Below are 7,650 nucleotides of genomic sequence, written 5' to 3' on the forward strand. Positions count from 1 at the left end.
CACCTGCCATGCCACAATGCCAGTCCTCAAAATCAGCCTATTTTAAAAAGCATTTTAAATGAGGGATGGGAGAGAGGGACACTGGATTTCATTTTCCACTTCTATTTGAAGAAATGGAATAGTAGAATCCATGCCAGCCTAACACATGGCAGCTTTAGCCACTGATGACATCACAGCTTGCTACCCAAAAGTGGCAGCCAAAATAAACTCAACAAATGAGAACCAAAATAAAACAGAAGAGTTTAACCTAATACCAACAGTTGTTCAGCAGATATCACCAAGATCTTGACACACAGTCATCAGAAGGATAAAGGGTGGGGCTGGCTTTGTGGCACAGTGGATTAAGCCACCACAAAATAAAATGCTGGGATCCAATATGTGTGTCCACCCTTTAAAAAAGATTGATTTATTTGAAAGTCAGAGTTTTGGGGACCAGTGCTGTGGCACAGCTGATTGAGGCCCTGGGCTGCATTCCATATGGTCCCTGGTTCAGGTCTTGGCTGCTCCACTTCCAATCCAGCTGCCTGCTAATGTGCTTGGGAAAGTGGCACAGTATGGCCCAAGTCCTTGGCCATATATCCACATGGAGATCTGGAAGGAGCTACTGGCTCCTGGCTTCAGATCAGCTCAGATCTGGCCACTGCGGCCATTTGGGGAGTGATCCAGCAGACTGAAGACCTCTCTATCTGTCTCTATCTCTATCAGTAACTCTGTCAAATAAATAAAATAAATCTTAAAAAAAGTCAGAGTTATAGAGAGGAGGGAGAGTCAGATGGGATGGCATTGTGGATTAGCAGGTAAAGCTGCTGCCGACAGTACTGGCATCTGGTATAGGCACCAGTTCATGTCCTGGTTGCTCCACTTCTGATCCAGCTCTCTTCCAATGGCCCTGGAAAAGTAGAAGATGGCCCAATACCTGGGTCCTTGCCACCCAAGTGTGACACCTGAATGAAGCTCTTGGTGCCTGGCTTGGGCCTGGCCCAGTTCTGGTCATTGTAGCCATCTAGGGAGTAGACGAGCAGATGGAAAATCTCTTTCTCATTCTCTCCCTTTCTCTATCTCTGCCTTGCAAATAAATAAATGCTAAAAAAGAGAGAGATCTGCCATCTGACATGGCTGCAATGGCCAGGGCTGAACCACACAGAAACCAGGAGCCAGGCACTTCATCTGGGTCTCACACATGGGTTACAATGGCCCAAACACTTGAGTCATCCTCTGCTGCTTTTCTCAGGCCATCAGCAGGGAGCTAGTTTAGAAGTGGAGCAACTGAGACATGAACTACTGCTCATCTGGGAAGCTGGCATTGCAGGTGGTGGCTTTCCCCATTGTGCCACAATGCCAGCCCCATGAGTGCCAGTTTGAGTCACAGCTGTTCCACTTCTGATCCAGCTCCCTGCTAACACAACTGGGGAAGCAGAAAAAGATGGCACAAGTACTTGGGTCCTTGCACCAACATGGGACACTGGGTTGGATCTCCAGGCTGGGCCATCATTATTCATTGCAGTCTCTTGAGTGAACCAGCAGATGCAAGATCCCCATCCTTCTGTCTCTGCCTCTTTCTCTGTAACTCTGCCTTTAAAATAAAATTTTTAAATCTTAATAAAATAAAGAGAAAGGGTGAGAGAGTGTCCACAGTAAAGTAACAGAGCAAAGCTACAGTTGTGCTGTCCCTCAGCAGCCTTCTGCCTTAAGTGGGAAATCTCTGGCTTACAGACACTGACATAAAAGACACATTCAAAACACATTTCAAAACAAGAGATGAGAGGTTTACAAAGCATATTGACTTTATGATGACTTTCATTCATTAGGTACACTGGGTTTAGGTATATGCCTTTTGTGCAGCCAAGTTAACCCAGGGTCCAATTCAAAGAGATGTACTGAGGAAGGTGTGCTGCCAGGGGAGAGAGCTACAATGTCCCATTGCTCTTGTAGCATCATAAAGGGAAGGAAAAGGTCTACTCATGTCCATGGTTACAAAGAGGACAGAAGCACAAACATTTCAGAAGGCAGGAGCAAATTTCAAATACAGTTATTTTAAGAAAATAAAAGGAAGCAAATTTCAGAATATAACATGGGGTAGAAACACACCATCAGTTCATCAATTCTCACAGGGATCCAGGAAAACTGCCCTGCCTACCCATAAACCAAATGTTTCAAAACATATTTTCTGATTAAATTCAGAAGATTACAGGACTCGGCACTCTGGGTGTTCAAATGCCAAATTAAGTTTTAGTTTCCACTACGGGCATATGTAGCCCAATCACTCAGAACATGAGAAAAACTTTTCCATAAGAAGGAACATGAAATATTCAGTCACACAGAATAACTGTGCTTAGTGCTCAAAGTGAACCAACCCCAGGATAAGCACCCAGAAAACCTGTTAGGTCTTAGGGCCAGCTCCATGGTGAAGCATGTAAAAATTTATTTATTTATTTAAAAGGCAGAGTTACAGAGAGTCAGGGCACAGAGAAAAGTCTTCCATGCACTGATTCACTCTGAAAATGGCTGCAATGGCCAGAGCTGGATTTACTTGAAGCCAGGAGCCAGAAGCTTCTGTCAGGTCTCCCATGCGGGTGCAGAACCCAAGAACTTGGGCCATCTTTCACTGCTTTCCCAGGCCACGGCAGAAAGCTGGATCTCAAACAAGCACCCATATGAGATGGCAGCACTGTAGGTGGCAGCCTCACCTGCCATGCCACAATGCCAGCCCTCAAAATAAACCTATTTTAAAAAGCATTTTAACTGAGGGATGGGAGAGAGTTTGTTTATCCAAAGCAAGGATAACATAACATAACTACTACACAGAAGAAGCTCCTGGCTCCTGGCTTTGGATCGGCACAGCTCCGACCACTGAAGCCAACTGGGGAGTGAACCAGCAGATGAAGACTTCTCTCTCTCTGCCTCTCCTCTCTGTAACTCTGACTTTCAAGTAAAATAAATAAATCTTTTTAAAAAAATAACTACTAGTACTCATTAACTTCAAAAATATAGAAATTTAAGGAAACTCAAAATATAACCAAAATCATCATCTACTACACATTATAATCTTTATTTTGAGAGTCCTATTAGAAAAAAAAATTAACCCCTCCCCCATTGAAAAAATGCACATGGGACTGGTATAGTAAGTTAAGCAGACCCTGGCAGTGCCAGCACCCCACATGGGCACTGGTTCAAGACGTGGCTGCTCCATTTCCAATATAGCTCCCTACTAATTCACCTGGGAAAGCAGAGGATGATGGCCCAAGTGTTTGGGCCCCTGAAATCAAGTGTGAGAACCAGAAGAAGCTCCAAGCTCCTGGGTTCACCTGGCCCAGCCCAAGTCATTGTGGCCATTTGAGGAGTGAACCAACAGATGGAAGACCTCTCTTTCAATCTCTCTGTAAATCTGCCTTTCAAGTAAATAAAATTGATCTAAAAGAAAATACCCTGTATACAATGTAGTATTTTGGTTATTTCCTCATACAAAGAAAGCTCAGATAAACTGTAGATGAATCCTCCTGGCTTGATGCAATTCAGAAGGATGATTGCCTTCTGCCACACTGTGGTAGACATCAATGAAAGTTATTAATGGGGAGATGAATGGGCTGGAGCCATGGCTCACTAGGCTAATCCTCTGCCTGTGGTGCCGGTACTCCAGGTTCTAGTCCCAGTTGGGGCGCCAGTCCTGTCCCAGTTGCTCCTCTTCCAGTCCAGCTTTCTGCTGTGGCCCAGGAAGGCAGTGGAGGATGCCCAAGTGCTTGGGCCCTGCACCCGCATGGGAAACCAGGAGAAGCACCTGGCTCCTGGCTTTGGATCAGTGCAGTGTGCCAGCCGTAGCAGCCATTTGGGGGGTGAACCAATGGAAGGAAGACCTTTCTGTCTGTCTCTCTCTCTCACTGTCTAACTCTGCCTGTCAGAAAAAAAAAAATGGGAAAATGAATGGACACCATCAGACTGCTTCCTCATATGCCACCTTTCCTTAAAGACATCACTGCTACATTACCAGATTATGTCTCTTGTGTGAAACATATCTCTCCTAAAAATTTTAAAGAACTTGCCAGAAACTTATAGCAGAGCAGGGAATGATGTGCCAAGGACAGTGAGTTAGCCTGAGTAGTCTAGGAATCCTGTTCTTGGCTGTTTTCAAGTTCATATTTTTTTTTTTTTTTTGACAGGCAGAATGGACAGTGAGAGAGAGAGACAGAGAGAAAGGGCTTCCTTTTGCCATTGGTTCACCCTCCAATGGCTGCTGTGGCCGGCGCACTGTGGCCGACGCACCACGCTGATCCGATGGCAGGAGCCAGGAGCCAGGTGCTTTTCCTGGTCTCCCATGGGGTGCAGGGCCCAAGCACCTGGGCCATCCTCCACTGCACTCCCTGGCCACAGCAGAGGGCTGGCCTGGAAGAGGGGCAACCGGGACAGAATCCGGCACCCCGACTGGGACTAGAACCCGGTGTGCCGGCGTCGCTAGGCGGAGGATTAGCCTAGTGAGCCGCGGTGCCGGCCCTTTCAAGTTCATATTAATGTACACACAACATAGTTGCTGAGAAAGTGTCTTACAGTTGTTTCCTGGGTGTGAAGCAGCTCTTTTCAGCAGAAACACGTAACTGCCTGTCCACTCGCAAGCACTGTGATAGGGAGTACATGGGAGAAAAGTTCAAAAACACACTGGGTTTCAGAGGAAGATGTTGTTACCCTAACAACCTCTATCCAGGATTCACTTTCTATTTTTACTTCCTAGGTAACCTTACTATGCTAAATGAGTTTCACAGATTAATAATCTGGTGACAACAGGACTCTAACAGAATCTATGAACCACTCAGTTAATCAAGTGATAACTTCATTATACTGAAAGTTAGTCTATAGCAATAGTTTTTAGGGCCACATGTCTCTTTTTTTTTTTTTAAAGATGTTTTATTTATTTATTTGAGAGGTAGAAATACAAATATTGAGACAGACAGAAAGGTCTTCCTTCTGCTGGTTCACTCCCCAGTTGGCCAAAATGGCCAGAAGAACTGCATTAATCTAAAGCCAGGAGCCAGGAGCTTCTTCTGGGTCTCCCACATGGAGACCCCCCACATGCCTTCCCAGGCCATAGCAGAGAGATGGATCAGAGGAGGAGCAGCTGGGACTCAAACGGGTGCCCATATGGGATGCTGGCACCACAGGCAGAGGATTAACATACTGAGTCACAGTGCCAGCCCAAAGCCACATCTTTTACTATACTGTGTATAGTAAAAGTATAGTATACTATCTCTGTGGGGGGAGGGGAGCATATTTTCTCTTTTCTTCCTTACCCCTCCTCACATTAACACCTTGTATAAAGGCTTCCATAGACCACAGTCATTATGAAAATCTGTCATTAATATCCTCCCATGTTGAAAATGGCATGGGGTTAAACACAGAACTCAGAATAAGAAAAGTAATTTGAAGCTGGTGTTGTGGCTGAGCAGGTAAAACCATAAGGGTGCTGGTTCGAGACCTGGCTGCTCCACTCTCTGCTATGGCCTGGGAAAACAGTGGAAGATGGCCCAAATGCTTGGTCCCCTGCATCTGTGTGGGAGACTTGGAAGAATTTCCTGGCTCCTGACTTCCATGCAGTTCTGGCCATTGTGACCATCTAGGGAGTGAACCAGCAGATGGGAGACCTCTCTATCTCTCTGTGCCTTTGCCTCTTTGTAACTCTGCCTTTCAAATAAATAAATAAAAACATTAAAAAGTAACTGACCCTCTTAATTAAAACCATATGGACTGTAAGATAATCAGCTTGGTGGAGCATTGAGTGACTTTAAAGAACTAGAAGAGAAAAATTGCTACTTTTCTGTATTTATGTCTTCATAGCTCTCTATTTTATGAAAATCCATATTAAAGTAGCTCATTATTAACTCACACGGTAGACTAATTTCAGTTCACTTCTCACTTTGCAAAGGGATTAGCAGCAGGTAATAATAGTTGACATCCCTAATAACATAAGAAAAAAGGGTTGAAGACAGAAATCGAAAAGCAGGAAAATAAATCAGCTACATTTCCATGGCCTCAAGCTCCAGATTGAAAAAGAGTCTGTTAATTAAACACGGAGGAGAGATCAATCTACTAAGCTACTGCACAAGCTTCACATTGCCGCTGGGAAATACAGCCAAACACACAGCACCCTGGCTGTCAGATGTGTCCACAGGGCCCAGCCTGGGGGCCAGGAGCCAGATCCTACTCTGATCTTCCATCTCCACCTCTCTGCTGCCTCAGGCTCCCAGCTGAGGGCCACTGGGCCCCACCCAGCTGGAACAACCATGGGGTATTGCTGGAAGCCCAGCCAGAAGGCATTCTCTGACCCACCCTAAATGAGAACTGGGCTAATTTAAATCTAGGGAATGGGACTCCTTCCTTTGCCATGCTCTCAACTGCCCTGCTTGTGCCGTTCCTCGTCCAGTGTACTGTAAGGAGAATTTGAGTGAGGCAGCCCGTGGGACTGGCCGTGCATCGGGAGACTGGGAAGCGGCGGTGGGAGACACAACACCTGGGTTCCAGCCTTGACTCTGCCAGAGACGCTCCCAGGATCACTGAGAACCAAGTGATCAATGTCTGGGAGCCGCTACCTGCCATCGCACCCACCCTCTCCCACACACGCATAGATGCCCCTTCCTGTTCTCCATACTTGCCGTGGAAACTCTCGGGAGCACGTCCCCTTTCTTCAGGACACCTGGAGAGCAAAGCGGAAAGTGTGGGACAGGAGAAGTCGCTGGAACTTGGGGCCCACGGTGGCAGATGCAGAGGCACAGAAGCAGCGGGCGGCAGGTCTGGGGTGTGTGCTCCCGAACCGCCTGCAATTGCACTTGCAGAGCAAGACTCCCCAGGGAATGTGGGAGAACGAGCAGTGCGGCCTCTCAGGGCACACTCTGATCAGTAAATGAACTTCCTCTGTTCTCAACCCCCGGGCCACAGGGAAAGGCACGCGCATGCGTACGTTCTCCCACATGCACACGCACAGGCGCTCAGAGCACGGAAAACGTTAGAGCACCGGGTGACTCTGGGAAATGGAGTCCAGGCCAGGGCATTCCTAGATAGACTTACTGGCCCTCTCCTAGGACTTCAGTACGGGGTGGGTGGAGACAGGCTGGGAACCAGAGGGCGTTTGCTTTTGTTTCCATCCCTCCTTCCCTTCCTTCCCACCCCAGATCTCGAGGGTCAGCTGCTGTTCTTCCTTTCTTGAACAAAATCTTAAGAAGTGACAGCCACTGCTGCTGAGTCCCAAATCCCGGTTCCCTCACACACGCTGTTTCCCTCAGGAAAATCCCCTGCTGCTTTATTCCTGGACAGCTTCTCTCAAGTAACCCATGACAAGGATTTCAATGTAACTCTCAGCACAGGTGTACACGGCACAGTTTAACATCTAGATTTGAGAATACAATTTTTACTTGTGTCTTTTATTTGTGGTTCTTTTCAAAGTATTTTACACCACCCTCTAATTCACCAAGTACAAAAAAAAAAAAAAAAAAAAAAGAGAACTGGATACAGGACTAACATTGCCAAGTATCTTCTAGGGGCCAGATTAACAGAGTAAATGCCTTACTTTGTATCAATTATACCTCAGGTTAATTCTGGAGACCGTATTCTCAATTTACAAAGAGAAAGCTGAGGTGGAAAGAGATTCGAATTAAATTTGCCCATGGAAGT

General features: G+C 46.3%; 1 protein-coding gene across 4 annotated transcripts in view; it reads right to left on the minus strand.

The window, feature by feature from the left end:
• Positions 1 to 7,448, minus strand: part of LOC149123269 (uncharacterized) — a 63,392-nt gene extending 55,944 nt beyond the window's left edge. For 3 of the 4 annotated variants that reach the window (XM_089309588.1, XM_089309590.1, XM_089309589.1), the window contains exon 1: positions 6,636 to 7,448. The gene's annotated coding sequence lies outside the window, so the exon portion shown is untranslated. Of the gene's footprint in view, positions 1 to 6,631 lie in introns of all 4 variants that reach the window. The other variant, XM_089309591.1, reaches the window with a different exon arrangement.
• Between the last annotated feature and the right edge of the window lie 202 nt (positions 7,449 to 7,650).

This window comes from Oryctolagus cuniculus, chromosome 12, assembly GCF_051225735.1.
Source record: "Oryctolagus cuniculus isolate XC-2025 breed Fujian yellow rabbit chromosome 12, ASM5122573v1, whole genome shotgun sequence".
NCBI lineage: Eukaryota > Metazoa > Chordata > Mammalia > Lagomorpha > Leporidae > Oryctolagus > Oryctolagus cuniculus.